The sequence below is a fragment of the Micrasema longulum genome, unplaced genomic scaffold, assembly GCF_059751315.1.
Source record: "Micrasema longulum isolate JH-2025_06_02 unplaced genomic scaffold, ASM5975131v1 h1tg000849l, whole genome shotgun sequence".
NCBI classification, from domain to species: Eukaryota; Metazoa; Arthropoda; class Insecta; order Trichoptera; family Brachycentridae; genus Micrasema; species Micrasema longulum.
Window position 1 is genome coordinate 1,207,708 of NW_028278041.1, and position 11,944 is coordinate 1,219,651.

An 11,944-nucleotide genomic window follows, 5' to 3' on the forward strand; every position below is an offset into this window, starting at 1 on the left:
ATCTAAACATTTTGTTAATTATCTCTGTTTATTAAGTTAGTCATCTTTGTTTATTCTCAAATGTAAAAAATCTTTTAAAAAAAAGTTTATTGTTCAGTGTCCTCGGCACGGGTAACCTCTGTGAGGTCACATTATTTTTATTATTAATTATAGTTTGTAGGATAAAAAATGTGAATAAACAAATAAATGTGTATGCTTCCACATTCCATTATGTTGCACCCCAACTCAACACAGGAGTTTTGGTCTTCGTTACTATTTTATGTAATATATAATAATAATAATATTTGGCTGATTCATATAGCGCCATTTTTGTGAAAAATCACCTCAAGGGCGCTTTACAATTGTAAACTTAAAACTTGAATTCATACAATTGTTATTACTTGATAATTATATTATTTTAATTTAAAATCTTTTATTTCCATAATTACATAAAATCACGATTGACAACCCCTGCTTGCACATGTATATAAAATGAAATTTGTTTAATCTCCCACCAGTCTGACGATGTTTGTCACAACAAAACCAAATCACTGATAAAAATTTGTATATAAAAGTGAAATAAAACTATTTACGTATTTTTATTATTATTATAACTATCAATGTATAAAACACAAGTTTTCATTTTAAAAAATCACAAAAAACGAGCACATATAAAACAGATCGCAGTTGACATAACGTCACGAGGTGACTAAACAAATATAAATAATAGTAAATTTTCATTTAAAAAAAAAACTTGGTTCAATACATTGTACAGGGATACATAAATAACAGTGCATAGGCGAATTATGTGTTTCATTATTCATTGAAGTATATGAAAGCCCTTTTTTAATTTTGCCTTAATACGTATTTTATTATTATTATCTTTCCTTCTCTTTTGTTTTAAAGTAGTTTTTTTTATTTGATTTATATCCCAATATTTTTTTCGTTTTCATTTTCTTAAAATTATAGTAATTTTTTCAATGACAATAAAACACGTTTTTTGTGTACACCGGTATATTCCTAATAATAAAACAAAAATATTTTTTTAAATTATATTAATAATTGGCTGATTTTTAAAGCGCCATTTTTATGAAAAATTACCTCAAGGGCGCTTTACAATTGTATACTTAAACTTACATTCTAACTAAACGAAAGTGACGTATTATATTTTCAGATTTAAAATTGAGGGTATGATAGTCTTAAGAAGTGGGATTTTAGTTGGGATCTAAACTGACTGGGACTGTCAGTTTGAAGGCAATTGGTTCCAGGCAGAGGGACCGGCAACGGCAAAAGCACGATCTCCAAATCTAGTGTTTGGGGAGCGCCGGATTTTGACAAGTTTTCCTCTTCCTGAATCAAATGCTGACCTAAGAGAAGATTTTTTTTGACATGTATTTTCCCTAATACAAAGGTCCGATAGGTATTTTGAAGCTATTTCATGAAGGGATTTGAGTACTGTCCAGCAAAGCTTGTATATGTACTTTTGTAATAAATAATACTTTATATACTCCTGTAAAGGAATTTATTTTGTATGATTTAAGAAGTCATGCTGGCATTAAGGTTCAAGGATGACTAAAAATCGCGAAAATAAGTCCCCGTCTAAAGTACAATATATTGGTGTGGGGAAGATTCACAGACACAGCAGAGTAATGATAGATACCAAACCGCAGTGGGCGTAGCATTTAAAGGTGAGCGAGCACATTTGATCAGTTGCTTCCTCTAGTACTATTATGTATGTGGTTCATGTATCAGAGCTATGTTGCTATACCCGAACTTTCGCAAGGAGAAGAGCGAGATACGATATTGACAGACAAGCAGAAGCAGATGTAATAGGGAAGCGTGGAAGGCGCGCCGCCGATGCCGCCGGAGGGGAGTTAGGGAAGATGGGGAAATTGACGAACAGAGCTGTCGACCTACGCTTTCGAAATATTGTGAAATCTTCGCGAACGAAGATTGTTAAGACTGTGATTAAATGTTAATGCCGCTCGAACAAACGATCGCGTAGAAAGAAAAAAGAAACAAATATTATAATAAGCGCGAGTATATTTGAAGATTCGGATTCTTCATTTGTTTGATCGCTGACTGAGATAAAATAATGTACGAGTAAATTTAATGGCAACGAGAGCAACGAGAACCTACGGCGATTAATAAATTTAAATATGAACAACTCCCTGGGGAGGAAATCCAGCCAGTATGCAAGCATTTGGACATATTCAAACATTGTTGAATATTCGTTTTAATTTTATAGTTGTTAATGATGTCGATAAACTCAAATATACCAAATATTGATTAATGTCCGCGTGAATAAATTAGTATTATTAGGCAATGTATTTTATTATGAGGGTGTGAATGTCTGAAGAAACATCTCCTTTCTCTTCCTTAATCTCTCCTCCTTTCCTTTTTCCCCTTTCCTCGTTTTTCCATTTTCCCATTTTTTTCTATTGAATATGTTCTGTAACTTGAATAATAAAAATAAAACTTTTAGTTTATTAGTTGATTGGAAGAAATTGACATTTGGCAATAAGCCCGCCTATGGACAAATAACATTATGTACAAAAAGTTAAATAAATAAATAAAATGTCTTTACAATGTAATGACTCTAATGTGTCAGACTACAATGTAATTTATGATTAATTAAAGGCTTTTTTCATCACTAAATAATTTCATTTTGTGTCCCGGTTCACATGAACCTACAATTTCAAGCGATATTTTAGAGTAAAATTATATCAAGAGATCAGGAAAGTTAGAATTGAGATAACATCAAACTTACCATGTGAAATAATTTTAGTTTTATCGGCAGGCGCCGTGGCGCAGTTGGTTAGACGGTTAACTGTGAAACTGGCGTCGCGGGTTCGATTCCTGCCAGTTGCGAGAAAAGAAAATCCAAGAAAGATATTTTTCTCAATTGGCCTGGGTGTTGTGGTATATTTTTCATTACCTCCTTCCATATCCCTCTCTATCCCACCTGCTGACAAGCCTCTGGATAGAGGCTTAGCAGGTTATTCCTTTTAAAATAATAATAAAAAAAGATCCCTTTACTTCTTTTTTAAATGCCGTCTCCTCTTCGGAGGTTGGCGATTATCGCAGCTTTTTTCCACTTTTTTTTAGTACAACCCTTAATAGAGTTGTGGTATTCTTTCCGTACCACTGCCTTAAATATCGGAGTCAGGAAACCTTTCGACGACCCGGTCCTTTTCTGCCCTGTATTCTTCCCTGTATCAATGAGGAAGTTGAACCCTACGGGATATTGGATATAAAAATGTTTTCTTACGCGTTAGGCTACGTTCTCACTACGCCGGACCGGCAGATTTGCTGGAAACCGGCTCCCGGACAATAGTGTTCACATTAACAGCGGATCCCACAAGAAAGCCGGACAGTCAAGTACTCAACTGAGTTGAATTCGAACCTGTGCCGGAATTCGGACCTTTCTTTTTCTTCCAGTTCATCGAAGTTTGATTTCAGTATTTGACATACTCCATGCCATGCTGCTAACTTCAAAATTTTGTCTTTATAATCTTCTTCGGTCTTATCCCACAGAACAGATCTCTCTTGGACAAGCTTAATTAAAGTGTCTGCGTTTATATATATGCTACACGTCTACCTTTATCAGAATGCGAAGCCGAAATGACGCGAGGGGAACACGGGCGGGGCGAGCGGGGACAGAGATACCGGCGCAAACTTGTTCACATTGCTCCGGTCCGGGTATTCTGCCGGCGCTTCGCAGTGACAAAACGCTCGGTAAAAATGCCGAGCTCGGCGTTTTTGCCGGATCCGGCATAATGTGAATAGCTTCATATAACTTGTACGGCCACTGGCTCTTCCGGCATTTTTACCGTTCCGGCGTCCGGCATAGTGGTAACCTGGCCATAGAGCATTAAATTGAACGGCAAAGTTTCTTGAAAACGTATAAAAAAATATTTTAATAAAAACAAACAACTTTGAACGACGTCACTAGATCATATGAATCAACCACTGATAAGAAGGTTGTGAAATATTTCAGGTTTACGGGAGTCAACGGGCTAATCGGCAGAACTGACTGAGAAGAAGCAGAAGAGAACTTAAGACGTTACACGCTGAGTAATTTCAGAAATACAAAACTTTAAAAAATCATGGGGCTTATAATACGATACACAAAATAAAAAATAATAACATTTTTGGCTTAGTGTAATAGTCTATTAATAAATAAAAAATATTTTAAAAAAAACACTGAACTTCCTCATTGTAGGAGCTGGTATTTTTCTCCTCTCATTACATGGCAAAAGTATTATAACATCGTAGTTTTTACATAGCTAACCAACACTAGATCCATTTTTGTACTTTGTAGAACATTTCGAACTCTGACTCTCCGAGTGATCTTGAGCATTTTTCTAAATATGCAGAGTATAAACAATTGTATTCTTCTTTCTACCGCATCAGTCAGTGTTGAACCTTTACACCATATAATAACACTGGAAACACATAACATCCCCTTTACTTATTTTTTTAATATAACTATAATTTGTCAGATTGATTACCTCCTGTATTAACTTGTAAAATTTGAATGCCTGTATTTGTACGCTTGAAACGGAAATCTCGAGTGAATAGCTAGAACTTCGCGAATCAATGCGGAAATAAAAATGCAGTTTTGTTTAAGTCGACCTGTCAGTCATTTCTATCAATGGAAGCAACAAAGCGCGAGCTGATGAAGGAAAATAGTCGCGGCAATTAATCATTCTGCGTGTCGCATGAGTAGCGAACAGTAAGCATGAGCAGTAAGCAGCCAAAAGCCTGAAAACAGAGCTCCCTTCTAACCTCTCCTTGCAGTCAGTGGGATTTTCAACAAGATGATTGATGGCCTTGATTCATTCGGGAGGTAACAAATTCATTGTGAGATTTTCACTTAACGCCTCTTCTCCACTCGGGCGGAATAAACAACATCATTTCTCGCCACCCCTTCCGAAGGAAAATATTTTTATAATGTGAAAATGAATGAAAGTTTTTTCATAACATAACGTGATCACGCGTGATAGATCGGTCGTACAGCGATGTTTTCATCCATCAAGCGAACCCGCGTATCACACGTTTCATATTAATTTCGTATAAAACTTAATTCAGATCGAAGATGTTCCAACGAAATATTTCGGAGAGGTTTTCTTTCGAGGGAGCTGGTACTTAGCAAATCGAGTTCTTAAACATATATGTCGTTATAATTTCCCGACGGCCATGTACTACTTTAATCGACACTGATCAAATATAATTGCCGCAATAAAAAGAAACTATTCCACAAGACAACAGTCTGAAGAAAGGGCATGTAATTATTACTCCACGACAACATCAATAAATGAGACGATTCTGAAAATAATTCCCTGGAAGACGTCGCGACGTTTATATCCTCGTAGGCCATTTTCCGCGACGGAGAATCGTAAAAATTCTCTAGGATTATGTGAGTCTTGTTACCACCGTACGGAGTGGGAGATATAAAGGGGGCTAGTCCGGGAATCATCCGTAATAACAATAAATATACGGGACAGCGGGACTCGAGGTCTGATGAAACCCGTAAGGGTATGTATGTCCGACGACATTGCGTCACAGTAATTGGCTGCTCAACTAGCCGACTAGACTGTCTAGAGCTGTTTTGGTGTAAATCGAGTGACAACACATGGACGGTATTTTACAGCACCTCCAATATACTTTTTATATCCATAGTTGGAAAATAAATACCCACGAAAATAAAACGTACATAGTAAATATAATTTAAGAGCGTATTAGGAACACTAAATATAAATACTAATTTTCCTGTGTCCGGGCGGATGCAGAATACACTTCTGTGTGTGAAATAAAACCAGAGCCCTAGACGAGCGTTTTTGACTCGATGGCTACTCTCATGTAAAAATCCTGAATTAGGGAATCGAGTGGAGATAAGTGGTTAACGCATTCGCCTACCATTATCAAGGTCGTGACGACGTGAAATATTGATTTGAAATGTTGTTTAAACCGCAATATTTCGTTGTTTCTAAACTGGCATCTTAAGCGTTTGATTGATCGCTATACATTCATGTTACAGATGATCCAAACAAGCTGCATTTGGTTTAGAAATACAGTGCCCTATGCATCACTTGGTGCGAAAGGGGGAATGATGGTAATTAGTAATAAGGGAATGAATAATGCAAATCAGAATTTTTCCAATGCCGCGCACCGATTTCGGATAAATTTATTTGAACGACAATCAATTATTATTCCGTCCTATACTATCTGTATTTGACAGAGGTCGAAGTGAAATGATTTTCCGCAATATCCTGAAGTAAATTATACCATAGTGTATTATGATTCTAATTCTAATCTTGGTTTAATTATCGTTTCCTTTACTTACTGCGTTTGACGTACGTAATAATGTGGACGTCAAACAACTAATTGTTTTCCTTTCGCATAGATGTAAATACAATAATAATTTATTTTCACAATTGACAACGTACAAAGTTAACGCGAAAATAATACATTTTATTTAACAACAACGAGCATTTTGAAATAAGACAAAAAAACTTTAATTTTTCGATGAATTTTGTACTAATAAATAGATGGGTTACACCCATTTCACATGTATCGTGTTAATCCACCCGGCCCGGAAAAATTAGGGTGGGTTGAGATTGATTTAAAAAAATAAAATATTTCTTTACTTTCTATACGCGGGTGAAAATTTTGCTAAAGGAAATCGAGTGTAGATTAGTCAGCCTCATGGTGTACTGGTTCGTGCACCTGCCAATTAATAAATATAATATTTTTTAAAAATAAAATATGTACTATAAAAGTCCATCCCCTTGATGATTTTTTTATCGGGCCGGGTGGATTTTTACTGTGGTGTGAAAACGGCCAAACTAGCTACATCTGAGGTATCTATAGCAAATATTGCGTTGTTTCAGCAATTAAAAAAAAAAAGAGATCTTTCACGTAAGAAAGAAGTATGTATCATATTTCATTAGTTCGTATTTATTTCTGTCTTATTTGTTACTATAGATACACGATACACTAGCAGGCAGATGTAGAAATTTGGAAAAATGTAATTAAAAAATCAGCATAACTACTTATTCCGTAAATTGGATTGTGTTTGTGAATGAAAATATATAAACATATATAAATGTTTTATTTTTTACAGTTGTAATGCAATTAGAGCATTTTTTCATCGTACATTAAATATTTCTGCGTAGCATTTCGCCTGATAATGATGAAAGTCTGTTAGAGAATGAATGCACGGAAGGCAATCACCCACGAATTGAAATGCTATTTTCTTCGTGATTGTGACGTATCTATTTCATTATACGTCATTGTGTCCAAAAGTAATATTAATCATTAAAGAACTATCGGCGCCCAGGGAGAAAATATATGCGTGAGAAATAAAAATACCAGGTTTGTGTGCAAGTTAAATAAATAAAACTATACTGTAACTAAGGCCATCTTAACCGACAAGTGACAACTTGGTTTGATTTCCTTCCTAAAACCACTAATTGGTTCCCGGTTGAAATAATACTAACGTTGTTTTACATCCTGCGGGAAATCGGGAAAATGTGTGTAGCCTTCTCCGTAATGCCAACACAACTTATCGTGTTGTGGTCCTGTGGCTAGTGTCTCGGACTCACGGACCGAAGGTCCGCGGTTCGAATCCCACTCTACCCCAACTCGATTCCATTTTCTAATAGTGAGTTATTTACAACTCGTTGAAAATGGCCCTCAAAATTAAATATTTGGGTAAATCATAAGAACGCAAATATTTCTTTTTCAATAAAAAAAAAAAAAAACTACAACATATAAATAATTCTCTTTGCCAATAATTTTATTTTATTTGCCGTTTAGAGATTGACAGCGATAAGAACTTTTAAAGTTATTTTTGGGTTTAGTAATTGACTGTATTCGTGGGCATTTTATTTTACTATGCACTTATTGATTCATCAAATGGAATAATTTATTCTATCCTTTATTGCATTCCTTTCGTACCATTATTTCTACTTCATATTATATTTTGTTGGGTTATTTCGTTAGGTTACTCTGATTTATACTTTATAGACCACATCTTAATTATGATAACAATTTATATTTGCTGATTTTCTATTAATTTTAATGATTCTATTATTTCATATAGTGGATAATGTTTGTAACAAATATACTTAATATTATTTATTTTTTTAGTATTCAACGTCATTATTTTATTTTTTATTCTTAATGTTTCTTTTGAATCATGTAATTATTATTTATTTTAAGTCACATTTTTTTTTAAAGTTATTATTTTTTAAATTAGAGCATACTCAAAAGTTAGAAAAAAAAATGTTACACCGGTAGAAACATTTGTGTCGATCACCTTGATTTTGATAGATATGTTATTCCCAGACTGGGTGACCCCGTATGACCTGCGAGTGGGGGCAGAGTTTTACAATTCATATTTGAGGACGGGACGGGACACGAACGCGAAACGTGAAATTTCTTTCCCGCTGCGCCGCCGAGTTGTGACGTAGCTAAAGGGGTGACAGTGACGAATGAAGAAAACAATAATTTTCTTACAAAATTTGTCACGTAATATTTTTAGTAACAATGAGCTGAGCATCCTTATGTAACAACTTGTGTAATATGAAGTTTTATAATGTACCGAACGAGTTATTCTCATATGTATATGTGCATAAAATATATTTTTTAATTGTCAGTATAATTTACTTTGTGGTAAGTACAGTTTCAAAAAAGATAACAAATTAATTTGTGGCGCTGGTGTTCTTACAGCTTACCTCTAACAGGACTTTAAAAATAGTTAATACAACATACTGACACTGCTTTATAATTTGGTATTGTCAGCATAACATTTATTAGTTGTTACGATTTAAAATGCTGTCAACTCTTTTTGACAGACTGTACATTTCAATAATATTTTTTGAGAACTCACTATATTTCAACTATAAGGGACCTTTGTCCTATGTTTTGAGATGGGACTTTATAATAAATCATCAATCAAAAAGAAAAGTACTGTACTATAGTGATAAAATATATTATATACATTTTTCTTCGGAATAAATTAAGAAACTAAATTTGAATCAAAAACTTTTAGTAAAATTACCCCTCACATTGAAAAATTCATAGTTGGGCTCCTTTATTGAAAATTGATCCGAATGATATGCATAATAAACAAATATAAATATTTTTCATTATTTTTTATTTCACAACAAAATTACCGTTTACCAAATGAACTCTTTTAAATAAATAAGAAACAATAAAACTAAATACTTAAAAAAGTATATATGATTGGGCTGTTGTAAATTAAATAATGATTATAGCCTCAAAACCTTTTCGTGCTGGAGAAAATTTAAATCAATGCGTTTATTTCCCAGTTTAGTTCATTTCCATTTGTATTTGAATACTGACCGGAGATTCGCGCTTCTATATGTGGAACTTCGGGAGTTTGAATACAGGTATTATGAAATTGTTTCAATTTGTAGGGTATGTAGATATTACAGAATGTAAATCAAATAAAGGAATATATTATATTATAACAATGGTCGCAACATCCCAGCAAAATAGAGCATAATAAAATTTCATTTACGTATTTAATTGAAACACTTTTTTCGTCATCACAAAAGATGTGCGCATAAAACAATTGGAAAGAAATTTTGTTCAGTAATAAAATAAGCTTGTTTAATGCAAATCTTCCCTTGCTAGTTATTTCTCAGGCAATAAAAACTTCATAACAAAGAAATAAATTTGAAATTTGCAGTAAAATAAAAAGAAAAAACGAAATTTCATGCTTTGGTATAGTCGGTATACATACATAAATAAAAATATACATAATAGTACCTTTATCGCATTAAAGGGGGGACGTGCAGAAGTAAATTTTAATTAACATCGTCGCACTGTACACAACGTCGACTTTAAATCGAAAAGTTATAATACTTGAATAAAAGTTAAAGTAGATGCTCGAAGAATTACATTAAAAGAAAAATCTTTTAATGGTTCGCTAATGAAGAGATAGTGACGATTCATTCGTTTGATACACCGAGAAAAATATTCCAAATGTCATTTGGTTTGCATGGGGAGAGGGGAGGGAATTTATATCGCACAATCGGGGAAAGGTAGTGAGAAATGCAATCCGGAAAGGTATATGCACAGTACACAGTACTGAAAGATGTATCTTCATAAAGGATAAATATCGCAAAGGACCCACCCTAGAACAAACATAACAAATATCAGAGGAATTCATTTTATTATACGTAGATAAGCGAATAACTGGAATCATAGTAATTATCCCCTTTCTTTCATAGTAATAACTGCATGAACATTAATCGCAGCGTATCTCGATCACTATTCATGGCATGAAAGTTAAATGGAATGTTTTAGCGGTAAAAACGCCTTTTAACATAATATTTCATGACAATTGTGTCAGGAATCGAGCCCGAAACTTCTCGCATGGTTGGCAAACGCCCCGGCTACCAGGAACACAATTAATAACCAGTACAGGTTATGGAGTTACGTAAGTGTATAATTTTTATATGTTTCTTTTTTGGGTGATACCGTATGTGTTGGATTTGTTCCTTCACAGGAAAAAAAGAAACATATTGCTAACAGTGACCGTGAAAACCTTCGTACCTATTTGTACAATTTCAATTTCTATAAAGATAATTATTTCTTATAAACAAATCCTAATTTTAAAAAAAATATCTAGTTTAGTGTAGTAGTTCGGTAAAGTCAAAACGTAATTATGTATAATGCAGATATCCCAATTATTTTTATACATTCCTTTTTATTTAACCAATTAGCTTTATCATCCACTTGTGAGATTTATTTTCCGTTTTAAAATAAATAATTATATACACACAACATTTATAAATCTAACTACCTAACGTTGCTTTTATAGATTTTTCGGTGGTAGAAATGGTCGTAAAAAACATTCGACACGAAGTAAATGTCACATTTGCTTTGGCCTGATATAAAATACGCAGACAAATACTGGTTACATTTTATTATCTACGGTGAATTTTCTTTGTTTCAACACGTTTGTGGAAAAAGTTAATAAAAAGTCGAGAGAATACATCACAATAGATTTACCAGATGCTAGTTTTTTGACACGGTTGTAATGTATTTTGTATCTCATATTCAATAGTATCATTGAAAATGAAAATACTTTTATTTAGATCATCTGCTATGGTATCTTTTTCTGAAGTTTTATTGTGTGTTTATTTTCCTAGACCATTCAGGGAGGAAATGTAATAAATAATATAATAGTTTGTAAATATACAAAAAAAATAATTTGCTTTTCTATATAGGTGGTGTATTTAGACACACGAATTTGTTTTATGTCCATTTTTTCCTTGTAATATACAAGTATGTATGTGCAAAAACTATTACATTATATTGCTCGATAACATATAAGATTGACGTTATTCATATCGTTAATTATCTTCAAGAAAGGTAATTATAAATATAATTCTACTGTTGCTGAACAAAATATTTATGACACAGTTTAGGAATTGAACCGAGAACTTCATGAATTAAAGTATAGAGTTCATTCTAAGCGCACTATTAAAAAGGAAACTTATTTAAAAGTAAAAAGAACTAATAACAAAATCACTTATTAGATGTTAAACCTGAAAAAACATTGATCTCTAAATTATTTTTTTCCTTGAAAGGTATTTTTTTTTAATTAGAGGTTTTCTAAAGGCCTATTGTTCTTCAGGATTTTAATGAAATATTTCTCTTTAACCTTTACAACGTTTGTCCAAAAATAAGAGAATTATTGAAGATTAGGAGTAGGTTCTAATAGTCTTTAGCGTTACTTACATCCATCCCTAGTATGGTGCGGGGTATGAGAGACGTACTCGGGAAAGTAATTAGTTTAAGCTGGAAGGTAGAATATAGCCTTTCTATAGTCCGTTGCAAATACCTGGACGTCCGCTTTAATTATGTTATTGAATCATACTACCGACGGTTTATTAAGGCGGCTTACCAGCTATATGCATTG